Source organism: Triturus cristatus, chromosome 5_2 (assembly GCF_964204655.1).
Source record: "Triturus cristatus chromosome 5_2, aTriCri1.1, whole genome shotgun sequence".
NCBI lineage: Eukaryota > Metazoa > Chordata > Amphibia > Caudata > Salamandridae > Triturus > Triturus cristatus.
In genome coordinates, this window is record NC_140588.1 from 688,167,690 (window position 1) to 688,186,266 (window position 18,577).

Below are 18,577 nucleotides of genomic sequence, written 5' to 3' on the forward strand. Positions count from 1 at the left end.
TGCAGGAGATTTCCACTTTTTTGTCATCGGTGATTGGGGAACGCAAATTGGAGCTCAGGAAGGTGCAAAAGTTGTTGGGTTACCTCAATTTTGCCTGTAGGGTCGTCAGGGCCGGGAGAACCTTCTGTAGGAGGCTTGGGATGTCTATGTCTAGGGCGTTTCTCCCTCATCATAGAGTGCAGCTTTCTGCGGCCATTAGGGCTGATCTGGCCATTTGGTTGACTTTTTTGGACCAGTTTAACGGAGTGTCTCTGTTTTTTGCGGACGAAGACATGATTTGGCAGGTACAGATTTACTCGGATGCGTCTGGAGCAAAAGGTTTTGGCATTTTCTGGGAGGGGCGCTGGTGCGCTGAACAGTGGCCTGAGCATTGGTTATCGCAAGGGCGCAGTATCGCCTTTTTAGAATTCTTCCCTCTACTAGTGGCTTTGTATGTCTGGGGTGAGGAATTTCAGAACCGTTCAGTGCTGTTTAATGTGGACAACCTAGCGGTGATGGCACTGATTAATCACCAGAAAGCAAGGGATTTGAGAGTGCTACGTTTATTGTGTGCCTTTATGCTCAAATGTCTACAGCTTAACATTGTGTTTAAGGCAAGACATATGTCAGGAGTCAACAACTGTATAGCAGACTCTCTATCTCGTTTGCAGTGGGAGAAATTTCGCAGACTGGCTCCTGGGGCCGAACCCCACAAGACTCAGGTCCCGCAGTGTGTCTGGGAGTGGGGGGACTAAGAATTGCCGACTTAGTAGAGCAATCAGTAGCAGCTTCTACGCGGCGGAGCTACCAGCAAGCATGGAGCGAGTTCTTATGCTATGGTAACATGTGTGCTGGGACTACGGGGAGGATGGATGATGAGCAGTTCTTGTTAAGTTTTGTGTTACACCTGATTGACAAAGGTTTTTCCCACAGTACCATTTCTGGTAAACTGGCTGGGATTTCTTTTTATGGGCAGTTGAGGTGGGGGAGGGACCCGGTACAGGGGGTGTTAGTGAAGAGGGTACTCAGAGGTTTGAGTAGGATTCAGGCTGGCACCAAACAGTTGCGCCGGCCTGTGACGTTTGACTTGTTGCAAAGGATGCTATTGCAGCTGCCGTTTTGCTGCTATAATGAGTCTGAATGTGGTTTGTTTCGGCTCTGTTTTGCATGGCTGTTTTTTGGGGCTTTCAGGGGATCTGAGCTTTTGGGTTTGAGACACAGGGCAGGAATAAAGAGTGAGGAAGTCTTCCTGGAGGAGCACAGGTTGCGTCTCTGGTTGAGGGTATCCAAAACGGATCAGTTGGTCAGGGGCAAATGGGTTTTCTTAAATAGGAGCGGGGTGGGTTAGTGTTGCCCGGTGCGGGAATGGGAGGTTTTTAAGGCTTCTAGGTATGTTTCTCCTGGGGCAATTTTTTGTCATAGTGAGGGGACTCTGATCTCAGTAGCACAGTGGTTGGCAGTGATGAGGAAGGTGCTAGTGTTATTAGGGGAGAACCCTTTGTGCTTTGGTACACACTCTTTCCGTATTGGGGCAGCAATGGAGGCGGCTAGATTGGGGTGGTCCTGGTCCAAAATTTGTCGTATTGGGAGATGGAAATCCAAATGTTGCGAGAAATATGTAAGGAAATAATTTTTCAGTTACTGTGCACATTTTAATGTTTGTTTTTCTACCTAGGTAAGCTTCCGGGGTTTGTAAGTTTGACAAAAAAGACTACGTGGATAGTAGGACACTCCTTCGTAAAGTGGGCCGCTGTGTATGCTGAACAACAGATGTGTGGGCGATCGTTTGGACTTCAAAGTGCTAGCCATGAGGTGGTATGGCAAGGAAAAAGGGGGAATGCGCTGGAGGGGTTTATTCTCCGAGTTATCCAGGATGTGTTCCAACATGGGCCCACCCGATCTGCTCATCATTCATTTGGGTGAAAATGACCTAGTGGCCTTATCTGGCCTGACTTTAATACAGTTGATGCAGCGTGATTTGACAGTCATTTTGGCTACTTGGAAAGGTACCACGGTGGTTTGGACTGAGTTCATAACGCGGTTGCATTGGAAAGGAGCACAGAACCACGCAGCTATGGAGAAAACGCGGAGGAAACTTAATAGAGCCATGAGACTTTATTGTGAGGGCATGGGAATAACCGTGCTTTCACATTCTCACATACGGAGCACTGAAGGGCATCTTTTTCGAGAAGATGGGGTGCATTTGTCTACAATGGGGCAAGCGTTCTATTTACTGGAATTACGGGATTTGATTTCTCAACTTTGGAAAGAGAGTATTTGGTGTGCATAACCAGAGTTTGGAGCTGGGGTGGGGCAGGAAAACGCTATCGGTTTTCCTGGATGGCGGGTTTTTCGTTGGGGGTGGGCAGACTGGAGCGGGATTGCCCATCCTCCAACGGGGGAGGGGGGGGGGACTCGGTCACGGGGATTCGGAAATGAGAATGAGGGGGATCTAGCAACAGGAGTCATTTGTTAGGTTTCTGTTTGGGGGGATATATTGGGGGTTTTAGGCTTTCATAGATAGGTCAAGATAAATTGGGATTTTGTTTATTCACATGATGGAAATTGTGTTTCAGAGTAAAATATAATTTTTTGCACCTCACTTAATAAAGTGGCCATTTTTGCTAAACTAAGAAGTAGTGGATCGTGACTTATTGTGCGAGGGGGGACCCAGGGGGAGCTGGGTGCGAGCTGGTCTCTCGCTGGGTGTTTCGCGCAATGGAACGGCCACGCAGGTGAGGGAGGGTGTGATCAGGGAGGCGGGAGGTGCGCGAGGCGAGGTTACAAATAGAAGGCGGGCTAGGGCGGGAAGGAGGTTGTGCCCAGGGGAGCCGGGAGGAGGGGTTGCTGTTTAATTTGTCCCACCCACCCTTCCCCCTTTTTTGTTTTTGGGTTTTTTTATTTATCGTTTCTTGGGTTTTGGTATGGGCTTTGGCTCTTGCCAGGCCTGGGCTTCCTCTCGCCACGATAAGACAGGTTTTTCAGTTTTTGTCTAATTTCTTTCTGGTACGTGGGTTTTTGGTTGGGGGTGGGCAGACTGGAGCGGGATTGCCCATCCTCCAACGGGGGAGGGGGGGACTCGGTCACGGGGATTCGGAAATGAGAATGAGGGGGATCTAGCAACAGGAGTCATTTGTTAGGTTTCTGTTTGGGGGGATATATTGGGGGTTTTAGGCTTTCATAGATAGGTCAAGATAAATTAGGATTTTGTTTATATACATGATGGAAATTGTGTTTCAGAGTAAAATATAATTTTTGGCACCTGTCTTAATAAAGTGGCATTTTTTGCTAAACCAAGAAGTAGTGGATCGCGACTTATTGTGCGAGTGAGTATTGCGAGCACACGCACATCGATGGGCCTGCTCTCACTGCAGTCTGAAAAAAACAGACCGCTTGTGCCAGGGCACAAAACAGAGTCCGATAGAAACCCGTTTCGAAGCCCCCTTTAAAAAACTGCCGGTGCTCAGCACTGGTGAGACCCGGCCCACTTAAAGCCCTGAATAAATCCATTCCATGATAGATGCCTGTGTGTGTGCATGCATGGTGCATGCGTAACGCAGCGGTGGCTATGTACATTTTTTTCTTCACATTTTGGAAGAACCAAACCACGCAAGCATTCGCAGAGTCAATGTCTCAGCACTTATATTTTAAAGTAAAGTGATACTAGGTTTGCTACTGAGTTTTTACAATATTGTGCACCAGAGGGATCCAGAGACATGTTTCTCTGCGTTGCCTCTCACATTTTAGTTTGGAAAGCCTAAAGAGGCTAGTCAATCATATGGGGGTAAGGTTGGATGACCAGTAGGCAGTAGCATTGCCTAGGACTTGGGGGCATTCCAGGACAATCAGCTACATTCAATCCATATTTGTATGAGTGTTAAGCAATCTCTGATGAGTTAACAGTTTCCAGGTTCATCTGATACATTTGAGATTTAAAATTTTCCTGCGTGGATCACTAATGGCATCATCCATATCACGAATATTCGCATTACTCAATGAAGCTTTACATGATTTAAAAAAAATAGAGATAGAAATAAAGAGTAGATCATATCCAGCAATACTTTTACTGGGTGTGTGGAATGTAAATAGCATAGGTTCGTGGAGAAAACCCTACTGCTGCAAAGCAACACTTATATGATGGATGCTTTACCTACCACTAAAGTTATGGGTGCAATGAGTACTCCATGCTAAACTAGGTGAAGGATGTGCACGTGATGTTGATTGTACAGCCACGTTTTAACCCAGGTTCTGTATTTAATACAATGACTGTTTCCAAACGTGTGAGAAAAAGTGAGAGCTTTTGGCCCGAGACGCTTATTCACCTGTGGATGTTTGAGCATCTGCACATGGTGCATAGGGCTCATAAATCAAGTCCGCCGGATGCTAAATAGACCGGGGTGGCCATCACTGTGATCTGACAACCTATGGTGGACGTGACAGCCGGTCAGAGACGGGCGGAGAGAGGAACGAAGCTTCACTGGCGTAAAATAAGCACATAACGTAACTCTAAATAGCGCAGGTTTATGCCGGTGACAGCACCACTAAAAGACCCCTTTGATGTACAATAATCTTATAGAGGGTACTTTCATTTGGCGTTGATTGCTTTCAGCATCACGGGTCTGCAGGATATTGCCTTTTTGCAAAAAATTAAAGGGAAACACAGTACATAAAATGTTGCCTAGGAGTTGGGGCACAACAGAGCACAATTTGCGCACTCTAAATTGCTTCCTCATTCATTTTACTTTAGTGTTGTATGTTCACACACTGGGCCCCGGTATTTAATGTCCAGCTCTAACGTGTCTGTGTGTTTTCATCTGAGCAGAGGCAGTGTTAGTTTCTTTCCAACACTCAGCTACAGGCTGATCGAATTGCTCTTCTGCCGTGTGTCACATCACATTTCTCTTGTTGATTTTTTGAGAAGTAGCTGTCAGCTGGGAATTATTGCCATTTCTCTTTCTCTGCTTTGAATAATATTGAGAAAACCCGATAAGATGCGCGATCCTGTGAAGATTTGCCGTGATTTGCAGTGACACCACATTGTTTCCGCCGAAGCGAGCCCATAACTCACAGCGCAATAGCATGAATAAAGGGCCCCTCTCACTCTCCTCTCTCCTGTCCTAGGCTCATCGCGTTTATCAGCCCTAAGCTGGGAGGACCTGCAATATTTTTACCTGAATGATGTCGCAATTGTGGCTCAGAGGGCGGATTTCCGGCCAAGGCGCCGGCCGGGGCACACCTGTAGCTCGAGCCCACGAGCTTCTCCAGCTGTCGTCATGGTGGTGCCTAATTGAAGCACGCCCAGAAATCAGTGAAATTGCTACGTTGGTGCTGCTAAGCCTTTGTCCCGGGCGACTCCCAGTATTGCAATGCAGCGCGCGGGAAAAAGATGTGCTGTTTGTTTCCCACGTGAATCGCTAATGACGAGAATCTGCAGGGCGCAGGGAGAATGCTCCTGGAGACCTTTTTGTGGATAATTACAGAGAAACCCTGGCTGAACTCCTTCAGCACTCCCGGCCTCCTAGGACTTGAGGAGACGGTTTTAATCACTCAGACCCCGTTCAACAGTCACATCTCATGGCAAGACTGTAGAATTATTGTGCAATTTCCTTCTTGTTTAATTTTAAACCAGCAGACAAGATAAGTAAGAACAAAACTAGACGTCAGTTCCCAGAATCTCTGGATTAAAAGAAAATAGCACAAATAAATACCATTCGTAATGCATCATAGACTGCAAGTCACAATTAGAATTTTGTTTCTTCCACAGTAAAGTACTTTCTATTTGGCAATTGTCATTACCTACCGGGGGATGCTACTTTTTGCATTAAATTAAGTTATCTGGTGTTATTTGCTCATTTAGCTTACATTTTGCTGCAATTGCATTTACATGATTTTCTTTCCTATGACACTTTCTGTTTTGATTTACATGGTCCTTATTTGTTGTTTTCCATCCGTCTCTGAGCGGGAAACCTGCCCCGCTTCCAGGCCGCCTACTGCCATGCAGGCCCGGCTCCAGGAATTTTTATTTGGGTGGTCCAAGGGCGCATTCGGGTGGGCCATTGCGGCCCAATTTGCCGCTTCTGGAGGTAGCCTACAAGCCCTGATTACATCATATGTACTTGAAAACAAAAAAGAGAAAAAAAGAAAGAAGAAGCAGAGAACTCTGGGTAGTTCTCAAGTTTAGGTGGAAAGCAGCTCCTGTATGGAGCACTCTCAACACCAGTGACACTCTAGATCTGCTCACCTCAAATGTCTGTTTTTCTATCAAAATCTTTAAGCATAGGATTAGCACAGTGCCATCCACGCCGAGATAGAAAAGGACAAAGTCTTTTGCCATTTGTACAGCAAAGTCTTTAAGCATAGGACTAGCACAGTGCTGTCCTTGCCGAGCTGTAAAATGACAAAAGCCAATTACCACTCCAGGCACAGTATTACAGCTTTAAATTGGTAAAATACCAATCAAGCCAACCTGAAATGAGTAAAAGCAACCCCTGACACAGTGTTTCGCTCTAATTATAGCTCTTCAGAGAGGTATAGCTTTGTCCAGACACATGGGATAACCCAGTATAAGTCAAAAAAATACACTTTCAGGCATAGAGTGACGAATAAATTATGCAAAAAAGAAGCAGAGAACTCTGGGTAGGTCTCAAGTTTAGGTGGAAAGCAGCTTCTGTATGGAGCACTCTCAACACCAGCGACACTCTAGATCTGCTCACCTCAAACTTGAAAACAGGCCGCATGATACAATGGATTGCTTCTGTGTGTACACAGAGCATGTGGAGAGTTATTTGCAAGTAAGACCACGGTTTGGACCTAACTGAAAACCCTCTAATTCCAGCAAGCCAGGCTTCAACACAAGTACTTGAATGCTAAGCATAAAATAAAGCGTTCAAGATTAAGGAAGTCCCTATTACTAAACGAAAGCCATGACACCAGTGCCCCTCATCGCTTCAAAGCACCTCCCCCTCATGACCTCCTCCTCGGATTCCCTCATTGCCATCCTCCAACACTTCCCTTCATCTCTCCGTAGCCTCTTCCCCTCATGACCTCCTCCTCAGACTCCCTCCCTACCACCCTCCACCAGTGCCCCATCATCACTCCAAAGCCCCTCCCCCATGACCTCCTCCTCAGACTCCCTCACAAACAACCTCCACCAGTGCCCCTCATCTCTCCGTAGCTCCACCTCATGACCTCCTCCTCAGATTCCCTCATTGCCACCCTCCACCAGTGCCCCTCAGCGTTCCATAGCCCCTCCCCCATGATAACCCCCTCGGATACCCTCATTGCCACCCTCCAACAGTGCCCATCATCTCTCCGTAGCCCCTCTCTCATATGCATTTTATTTATTGTATAGCGCTACTCGTAGTGTAGGGTGTCTCAGTACTTTTTATCACGCACACATTATGCAGAGACAATGAATCATACAAGTATGTAAATCAGCCTATAGGGAATGTTACATAAGCTAATGACGATTACCAGGTGTAGGAATCACGTCATCCATACTGCTGGGCAATATGTTTTAAGAGGGTTAGGTCTGGAGACGCACAAACACAGGATTTAAAGCATACCCCAGTGGTTGGGGGTTGGATTTACTGATTAGAATTTATATCTGCCCAAACAAACTCTTTATTGCAACATTAGAATAATGAAAGACTGTGGAAATTTTAACTAACTAGCAATACAAAAAACAAAATCTAATTATACCATTCTGGTTTGAATACAGGTCTTTGATGACAGTCCATAGGTTACTGTCCTATGTTAGGATTGTAACTTCTGAAATGCAATTAATCAAAGGATCTCTGTGACAAAGGCAGTAACCCACTGAGCTATCCACGTTAACTACAGTTTTTCTGCATTTAAAAACAACAAACAGGCACAAGATTTCTCTCCAGCAGGATCATTAATCCCCAGAGTTATCTGGACATTTTAATAGTTGTCTTGCATCTTTAGCGGAGCCAGTCATGATGATGATATAAACGTATTAGAAGAAGGAAAATAACGTTCAGAGAACGTTTTAAATTGCAGTGGCCATTTTCTGTTGGCCTTGCTGATGTCACTGCCAGGGCCAAGGTTCATGTTTGGGTGGGCCTGGCCCACCCGGCAAACCCTCTAGAACCGGGCCTGCTGCCATGGCTCAGTGCTCTCTATCTCAGCAAGGATGACTACCCTTTGCATACATGAGCGTGTAAGGCACTCTGTGGTACCCAACAGTCCCACTCTCTCTGGAAGCTTACATCCTTTTTATCCACTAATTTATCGTTTCTAGCTCGTTAGTTGCAAGGTAGCATAGGATGATGCGGAGCACTCATTGACTCACCCGAATAGAGAAAGTTTAGGGAAAGATCAGCTGGCATATTTGCAGGTCTTTATTGGCAATGCTGCTTTCAGTAGTTTAAAATAAGACAGTGCCAACTTTGAAAGCTCTACTACAAAATATAAGGAAACCTGTGAGGCAGGCCTTGACACAGCTCAAGTAGATTAGATATGAAGAAACCTCTGAATTACCACCCAGCAAGGGTGACATAAAAATACACCATGTTCAGTCTAAACACAGCATCTCGTGCATGGTGCTTCATTCTCTTTACATCTCTAATTTGGCCTCTATTTTGGTGAGCGGCGGTTGAGTCACTCCAAGATATTGGTAATTAGAATTTCCTACTGTAATAAATTGTGTTATTGGTTGAAGGAGGCATGAAACCTTCTTAAGCAAAAAGCCATTTAGCACTGGTTAACAGTGGTAAAGTGCACAAAGTTCTAGAAGCCAACAATAACGGGTTCAGAAAACAGGAGGGTGAAGTCACAACATTTGGGGTATCCCTGCAGAGAGGGCCAAGCCCAACAGCTACGCAGACTCAGGTCACTTGGGGTAGATTCAAGGCTTTTATTCTACGCAATTTAAGTTGGCTGTATTTAATTTTCACTTAGTAGTGCTAATTACTCCAGCACTTTGGAGAAAGATACTTCTAAGCACGGAAGGAAATTCAGCACAGCCTTTTTGGATAAAGCTGTTCATGGCAGGTTGAGGTCTGAACATCCAAGATGAAGGACTGTAGCTTAGGAGTGGCTTTCCCGCCAATCTCCAAAAGCTCCTAAAATCTACTATGTTTAGAATCACCCTATGAAATGTAGATTTATCCTGATCATTCTGCCAAAACTGGTTGCTAAATTTAGTTGTTCCTCTTGCAAAAGTTAGTTGCCAACAGACTTTTACAATAAGAAATAGGGACTAGTGATTCTTGGGCTGAATTTGTTGCTAAAAAGGGATTCAGGGATCCATTTGACTGCTGATTACAGCAGCTGTGCCACTTTAGGGCAGTGCAAGTGGTGCAGCCACACTGGCCGCTGACCTGTGGAGGGGGTGCTGGCCTCAGGTGGGCGTTGTATTTAGTAATAACTTATGATTGGAGAGATGAGGGGTACTTTTGATCGGGGTTAGTGAGAGAATCCGAGGAGGCAGTGATTGGGTGTGGGGGCATCCAAAATGATTGTTGCACCGGGTGCCACCAGCGCTACAGCCGGCCCTGGACAGCAGTAGTGTCAGGGTCAATTACGAGTCTCTTCTCCATTAATGCATTTTAGTAATGAGATATTGCTACTATAGTTTAGTCAACAAAATTTTGCATGCTGGGACTCTGACCTGTTAGCCCATGTATAACATAGAGGGGGAATATTTAGCTCCATTTAATTTCAATCAGAACCTAATCTGCACCTCATTTTAATAAAAAAACTGTAGTGATTTTATTTGAAACTAGAAAAGGCTTCTCTTCAATTGAACATATACCCACACTACCAATAAAAGTATTTTATCCATGTTAGCAATTTATGTACATAGAAAATTCAAGTTCTAAAATAATGTCCATATTTTTGGAGTTATATCTCTGAAATGATATGAGGCCCAATATTGCATTTTAAAATAATAAGTCCCTATTATTCAAAATTCAGCACTCCACATATGTTGATGACACACTATGCATTAGTGTCTGAACATAAATTAAATTTCCCATGATTTCATGGAAGACTCGCATGGTTTGAAAATGACAGTCGTAATTTCTGAAGGCTTTTGGCTCACTGCCTCCTAGTTTACAAATCAAGATGGCATATCATCAAGGCCATGCGATAATTATCGCTCAGCGCTCTTAGCGCGAGGATAATTATCGCCGGCCAACTCTGAATTTTATCGCGGAGATAGCGTGCTATCAGCAACTCTTATATCCAAAGCGATAAAATTCAGAGCGCAAGCTGCCAATTGTGAGATTATCGCTGGAAATACAGCGATAATCGCACAAGGTTTGGCGAAAGCTTGCTGATAGGGCAAGGCATACTTAGCCATGATATCCACCTTACATAGGATATCATGGCTAAGTCAGTCTTGAAGCAGGCGTAAGGAAAGTAGCGATAACAGAGGTTATCGCTACTTTGCTTGTCGCTCTGCAGGTTAGCGTGCCCATTGACAATTGGAGAAATGCCACTTAGCGACATTTCTCCAGTTATGTCAGGGCAGGAATGCTCACTTTGCATCTCATTAGAGATTCAAAGAGGGGCGTTGGGGGAAAGGGCGATAATGCAAGGATTCACGCGATAGCGTGACCTTGCTGATTAGGCGATAAAATTATCGCCGCTTTCCGTCCGAAAACGGACGCTAAAGCGGCGATAATTTTATCTCTGGGGCTTGATGATATGCCCCAAGATTCTTAAGTAAATCTGCATTCTCTTGAAAGAGTAAAGAACTATAATATTTTATTGAACATTGATGGAACCCATTATGTGAAGCAATAGAAAGAATTTGTTCCTATTGCCAAAAGACTTTTGAAATATAGGCCAGTGGCGTAACATTAGCCCCCGCGGTGTGGGACGCCCCCAAGGTCCACACTGCCCCCTTTGGCACTACGCATGGGTGGTGGGCCTTGGCCAGAAAGCACCTGACTGGGTCCAGAGGGTGAAGGGGCCCCCTCCATGTACTTAACAGGGGGGCACCCTCAAGTTTCGTTACGTCACTGATATAGACGAAGCACACAGTGTATTTAAAGTAGAAGTGGTGTTTATTGAAGACTCTAGTCGGTATTACATGTGAGCTACCTAATATTGATGAATGTTCTTGCATTTCTGCTTGCCAATTATATATCATTATAGCAACAAGCATGCACTGCTAATTAGAAGGTAATCGCCTAATTATATCCAGTTCAACAGAGTTATATAGAAAAGAATAGGCGATGCGCTCTAATGTGCTGTAATGGCCCGGTACTAAATGTTCTTCTTGTCCTTCGATATCTACTGTAATGCTAATATCCGGCAGGGTTACGAGTCAAAATGATGATATCCAGTGTCATTGTTTTCTCTCTTATCCCTCTCACCGTTCCCTGTGTATACTGTTAGCCTAAAAGTGCACGTGTGGGTGATTTACTGTGGATGAAGCAATGTTTGGATCTGAACATCACTCCCTTTGGATTCTGTCTACAAGATGGTGCTTTCTGACGCGGAGCTACCAAATGGCCCAACATCAAGCTTGACACCGTGATACTGCTCTAGCTTTTAACGAACAGCCTTTCATGTTAGCCCCATGCTCATAGCGGCAATAGCAATGCAATGTGGCTCGCAATGAAAAGAGATGTTGGCTAAAAATCCAGGGCTTACTGAATGTGTCATAAATGTCAAGGTGCCAAGTGACTGCTAAGTAAGTGCTAAAAATGTCATTTATATCACTGCCCACATTTCTTACATTGCAGCTGGCATTTCCACTTAGCAGTACAGTTCCATTTTCCAGAACATATCTATCTGAGTCACACACATTACATTTGTCATCACTTTAGTGCGCCAAGAATTCAGAAACATCAGCACCAAGACATCGCCAATAATAAAATACAATATTTCACCTCAAAGTAGTAAACCTCAGAAAGGTGAGCGCCTCTGCGTTGAAGCAATCCACCTCCTTTTCCTGGTCATGCTCTGGTGATGCTTGACCTAAAGCTGTCAGCCATTGTAACTGAGAACCGATGAGGGGCAACAGGAATCAGTCGAATCACGAGGGATGTGTTAAAATAGCGCCATGCATGCTGCGTAACAGTTAATCACTCTGGAAAACAACAACTGCGCCTTCCAGCGCTTAATGGTTTACCCAACTATGGCATGTGCTAGCGATGGAAAAACTCTCTCATAATCTAGCATACACTGAGGCCAAATTTCAGTGTATCCGGTGCCCACTGGCACAATAAGTCCAATAAGAGATTTCCCTTTGGGTTCATTCACACTCCAACTCTGATTTGCAACTTGTATCATTCATTCATTCCAGAGTCAAACTGATATCACCAAGATAGATACCCTCAGCTGGTATGTATTTTAATACATACCAGCTGAGGGTATCTATCTTGATGATATCAGTTTGACTCTGGAATGATTGAATGATACAAGTTGCAAATTAGAGTTGAAGTGTGTATGGACCCAAAGGGAAATCTCTTATTGCACTTACAGTCATTTTGATGCCCTGTCCCTTTGGTGTGAGGAGGGCCCCTCTCTCTTTTCTTCTGTTTTAATCCCACTGATACAATACCTAACACCCCTGGAGCACACCTGCTTTCACCTCCCCCACCACGAAGCCGTGAGCCCTGCAACTCTTTTACAGTCCTTACCTTGACCCTTGTGTTGGATGCCTAACCCCCCCACAACCACTCTTTTAGTCCATGCCCCACAATGTAGCAACATCCTCATACTTGACCCCTCTTACGGCGCGTTGACCGGAACTGCTATATATTGTTGTTTAACTGTTGTATTCCTTTGCTCTACTTAAGGGACATTATCTGCATTGGATGGACTTTAAGCACACCTGCTTAACCTGTGTGTAACCTTTTAATGCTATTCTTAGAAATGGGGGTCTCTAGTTGGCAAAGGCAGGTACCTTCGTCCAAGTAGGGACCAATCTTCCTAGTCAGGGTAACGGAGTACGCTTCTAAAATACCCCCTGCTCACCCTCTTTGTAGCTTCGCACAAGCAGTCAGGCTTAATGCAGAGGCAGTCAGTAGCGGCTCCTGGAGAAAGTGCTGCGGGGTGGTAGGGTGGGGCAGGCGAGGGGCTGGTTGGGGGGTAGTAAACTCCAGCTCACGGCCAACCGGAGTAATGTAAAATAATAAATAAATAAATAAAACGAATTTCATTGGGCGCGCTGCATCGCCATTTTGCGTTTCTGCGTGCGCAATGAAATAATTTTTACTTATTTATTTATTTACATTACTCCGGTCGGCCGTGAGCTGGAGTTTACTACCCCCCAGCCTGCCCCTCCCCGCCACACCTCACCGCCCTGCAGCACTCCCTCGAGGAGCCGCTACTGGAGGCAGTGTGTAAAACATTTGCACATAACCAGCAATAATACAGTGAAAACACTACGAAAGGACACCTCACCAGTTTAGAAAAATATCCAATATTTTTATATATCCAAAACAAGACCAAAACGATAGATAGATACCCTCAACTGGTATGTATTGTAATACATACCAGCTGAGGGTATCTATCTTGATGATATCAGTTTGACTCTGGAATGATTGAATGATACAAGTTGCAAATCAGAGTTGGAGTGTGAATGGACCCAAAGGGAAATATCTTATTGGACTTACAGTTATGTTGATGCCCTGTCCCTTTGGTGTGAGGAGGGCCCCTCTCTCTTTTCTTCTGTTTTAATCCCACTGATACAATACCTAACACCCCTGGAGCACACCTGCTTTCACCCCCCCACCACGAAGCTGTGAGCCCTGCAGCTCTTTTACAGTCCTTACCTTGACCCTTGTGTTGGATGCCTAACCCCCCCACAACCACTCTTTTAGTCCATGCCCCACAATGTAGCAACATCCTCATACTTGGCCCCTCTTACGGCGCTTTGACCAGAACTGCTATATATTGTTGTTTAACTGTTGTATTCCTTTGCTCTACTTAAGGGACATTATCTGCATTGGATGGCCTTTAAGCACACCTGTTTAACTGGTGTATAACCTTTTAATGCTATTCTTAGTTGGCAAAGGCAGGTACCTTCGTCCAAGTAGGGACCAATCTTCCTAGTCAGGGTAAGGTAGTTCACTCCTAAAATAACACCTGCTCACCTTCTTTGTAGCCTCGCACAAGCAGTCAGGCTTATCTCAGAGGCAGTGTGTGAAGCATTTGCACAAAACCAACAGTAATACAATGAAAACACTACAAAAGGACACCACACCAGTTTAGAAAAATATCCAATATCTTTATATGTCAAAAACAAGAACAAAACAATAAGATTCCAACATACAGTACTTAAAAATATATACTTTGCAAGATATCCTTAAAATTGGAAAAACATCTCAAAAACTCATTTCCTACGACTCGGTAGCTCTGTCCGGGGCTACCCTCGATACTTAAAACAAGTCTAACAGTTCCTGCCGACCACGTTGGTACAGGCCAGCAAAAGCGTGGACAAACTCATGAACAGTACCTTTTTCGTTGTGGCTGGCACGTGGGTGCGAGCCGGTCGTGGCAACCATCGCAATCACGTTGCAAAATGGGAGCGGTGCCCTAATGATGTGGTGCAGGCAGCGGCTCAGTGACGATCGTCCAGATGGTGTCGGTGAGACCAAGGCTTACGGAGCAGGGCGAGGCGGTGCTTGATTCAGTGCTGGCAGGTTGCGGTGCAAGCGACGGAGCCGGTTAGCAGGAGCTAACGTCTGCTGGCCCTGATGGCTGTGTGGGATGAGGCGGTGCGTAGTTAAACTTACGAGTGGTTCCCCCAGCCACGATCCGGTCACGGGTGTCGAAGTCAGCAACAGTGACGGCGTCGGTGAGACCTGGAGGGAGAAGTGAAGTGAGGCGGTGCGGAGTGCAGTGCCCACAGGTCACTGTGCAAGCAGCGGCTCGGTGGTGGTGGCGAAGTGGGTCGTCATCGGCGGTGACACCAGCTTTACAGTGCAAGATGTGAACAGTGCTGTCAGGACACAGAGCCAGCTATGGAGTCGGTTGCGTTTCCCTTCTTTGTGGCAACTGAAACAGTGGTTTTCAGAAGTGGTGTCCAGAGGTTGGTGAAGTCTTTGCAGTCACTGAGCCTTCAGAAGAGGAGGCAAACTCTACATCAAGCCCTTGGAGATACTCAGCACAAGTAAAGAAGGTTCAGTCCAGTCCTTTCCCTGCCCAAGCCAGAAGCAGCAACTGCAGACCAACCCAACAAAGCAACAACACAGCAAAGGGGGCAGTACTCCAAAGCAGACAGGACCTATTCAGGTGATAGTGAACACTCCTCCCACTACTTTGAATGCAGCCCAGGTCTATTCAGCCTAGCCCTGACTCATCCAGGAAAGGCAGGACCCACATCAACCCCCCCACAGTGGCCATCTGAGAGAATGCACACCCCCAGCCCCTGTCACTCCAAAGCCAGACAGTCAATTCACAAACCAGTAGAGGCACACAGGATGGCGAAACAAGAAAATACCCACTTTCTAAAGTGGTATTTTCAAAAACACAATATAACAATCATCTTTACTAAAATATGCATATTTATATTTTGAATTCAGACATACTAAACTCCACCTTTCTATCTTGTCCCAATGGGAAGTTATATTTATAAGATGTTATAAATAAAATCATATTGTATCATATGGGACAGATAGCCTTTCAACAATGAAAAATGAAATACACTCTATTTCACTATCAGGACATGCCAAACACTTCAGTACATGTCCTACCTTTCACATACACTGCACCCTGCCCATGGGGCTACCTTGGGCATACCTTAGGGGTGTCTTCCATGTAAGAAAGGGGAAAGTTAGGGCCTGGCACGTGGGTGCACTTGCCAGGTCAACATGGTAGTACCAAACTGTGCATAGACACTGCAGTGGCAGGTCTGATTTATATTTACAGGCTGCTCATGTGGGTGGTACAATCAGTGCTGCAGGCCCGCTAGCAGCATTTGATTTACAGGCACTGGGCACATGCAGTGCACTGTACTGGGGACTTACCAGTAAATCAAATATGCCAATCATTGAATCTAAACTCCGTAATTTAATTTACCTGGAGAGCAGGTGCACTTTAGCACTGAATAGCAGTGGTAAAGTGCCCGGAGTCCTAAGAGTCTATCAGCTATATAATAGTGTTGCTGCAGGCTACTGAGTGTTGATTTTCTTGCCTCATCAATTTTCAGCACCATCTATGTAAGACCCATGAGGAAACATCGCAGAGTTTTCAAAAAACAAATATACAAATACAGTGGCACTCTGAGAACTACAGTAGGGTAAGAAGCAGCGCTAGGGAAGGCTACACTTGCATAACAAATACACAGAAATAACTCAAAATTCTTACAGCTTCTCAAATGTCACCCTCAATACCTAGTCTACAAAGTCTAAGTGATGGAATGTGCCCAGGTCTGTGAACTGGGGTAAAAACATTACAGAACTGGATCACAGAGAAAGTCATTGAAAGCCCCTCAAAACCAAATCCATTTTATTTCACCACTTCTATATTTCTAAGTACAAAATCCGGTGTAGTCATAGGCAGCCAGACCAGCAGTGCACAAGAAAGAGAACTGATTTGTGATAAAAGAAGAACATTTGATTACTTCTGTCTGAGGGATACGATAAAGGTTAATATACTTTGACTTGGAGAAACCCGGAACTTTGTTAAGCCCACTTAGAGGACTGGCAGCAAGATTTGACAAGGAAGGAAGTACAGTAGATTCCATTGAATTACACCATTTATCTGTAACCTTGACAGGCTTCTTGTGAGAGTGAGGTTCAAAATGTAATGAATCAAGTCAAAGTCAACGGAGCGCTGATACAGGAAAGTGTCCATATTGTGTCATCCCCACCGGAACCTGCTTCCTGATTCCACACACGTGACTTGGAGTGGAAGAGCATTTCATAAAACAAGTTCCGCCTTCTACAGTTCTCTTCCTGAGAACCTATGACTTTAGCCCGTGCATCTCTCACGCAGATGGAAGTGTTCCATACCATGGCATTATTAATAGCCATATCACACAAAAGAAATTGCACATGAATGAGTATTTCAATGTAACAGTTTAAGCCAAGGTGTATCAATTACCTATCTTGTACAGCATTGCAAAAGTGTATGATGGTTGTAATCCAGGAATGCCTACAATATGTAACTACGTATGCATACTTAATAAGAAAATGACACAGCTACCATTAAATACTTATTTACGCTCGAGTGGTGACATCATAAGTAGGGTGGGCGTTACTCTCTTAATTTTGTGTAGCGTAATCTATCAGAATTACCTAAGAATTCTGCAAGATTACCCTTGAGTTACACAAAAAGAGTAATTCTGCATTTAAGGTCACATGCATCATTCAAAATACCGGTCACAAAGGGGCAGATTCACAGAATCGGCTCCTTTGCGACCAGTATTCTTGCATTTGGGATGCATCATTCCAAATGCAAAAATCGCAATTTAAGTAATCGCTAGATTTGCAATTACTTAAAGAGCAATTGCATTTAGGGAATCGCAAATTGCGATTCCCTAAATGTAATGCATTAACCCAAAAAATATGGCAAATTACCATCAATTCAAAGTTGATGGTAATTTCCAAGAACTTTGAAAAATGCACAAAAGTAAATTTTTCAAACTCCCATGTTGCACATGTGTTAACATGGCAATTTCAGGGGTGCATTAGGGTGTCCTTTTTGCACCCTTGAAATTGCATTAGCAAATTTCAAGTGCCTATTTGGTACTCGCAAATTGCTCATGTAATTCCCATTCATTCCTATGGGTCTTTAGGTCCATAGGAATGAATGGCAAGCAATTTCCTAATTGCAATGCGCAATTTGCAAGTCGCAAATAAGGAATGTGGAGGAATCGCAATTTTTTAATAGCGATTCCTACATGCAAAGCAATTGCGATTCCTAAATTGCGATTTCTTAAAAATTGTAATTTAGGAATCGCAATTACAAAGTTTGATGCATGTGGCCATTAGTGCCTTTTCTTAGCACAGAAATGCCCCCTCACATCCAACATCGACACGAAAGATGCATATGGCGCTAAATGCAACAGAAAACAAATAGCAAGCGCGAGCAGCCTCTCACTCTTGATAAGTGTGCTCTTGGGGTAAGACTTTCCCCCAATTTACTATCGACATTTAGTGCTATTTTCTTAATGCAAAATGAATCTTTGTGTCCAAAAGGGGCATGAGCTTTTTGGGGCAAGACACAGCGATGAATGCAGCAAAACACACATAGGGAGCGCAAGCGAACACTCGCGGTTGCTAAATGTGCTCTTGCTGAAGGATTCCCCCCCAAAATTACTTTTAAGGACTCGAGAAGGAGTAATCGCGTAATTATTTAGTGTTGAAGAATAATGCAGAATTACCGAAATTACTCAGATTACACCAGCGTGATCAAAATTCTGCCCAGGCCTATCTTAATGTCTGACCCCAAAGCCAGCACACGTTTTTTATGATAAAACACTGGTGAGGAGTTCTTATTAAGTATTGAAGAGGGGCGAAAGCCAGAGTTTCAGCTCCTCCAAATATTTGCTTCATAAAATAAAACAGTCTTTCTGGGGATGTAAGTTTCTATGGACGTAAGGGTATATTTTACACTGCATGATTATATTACAAGAGCAGAAATCTCTCTGCATGTTGCCATTCTGTTA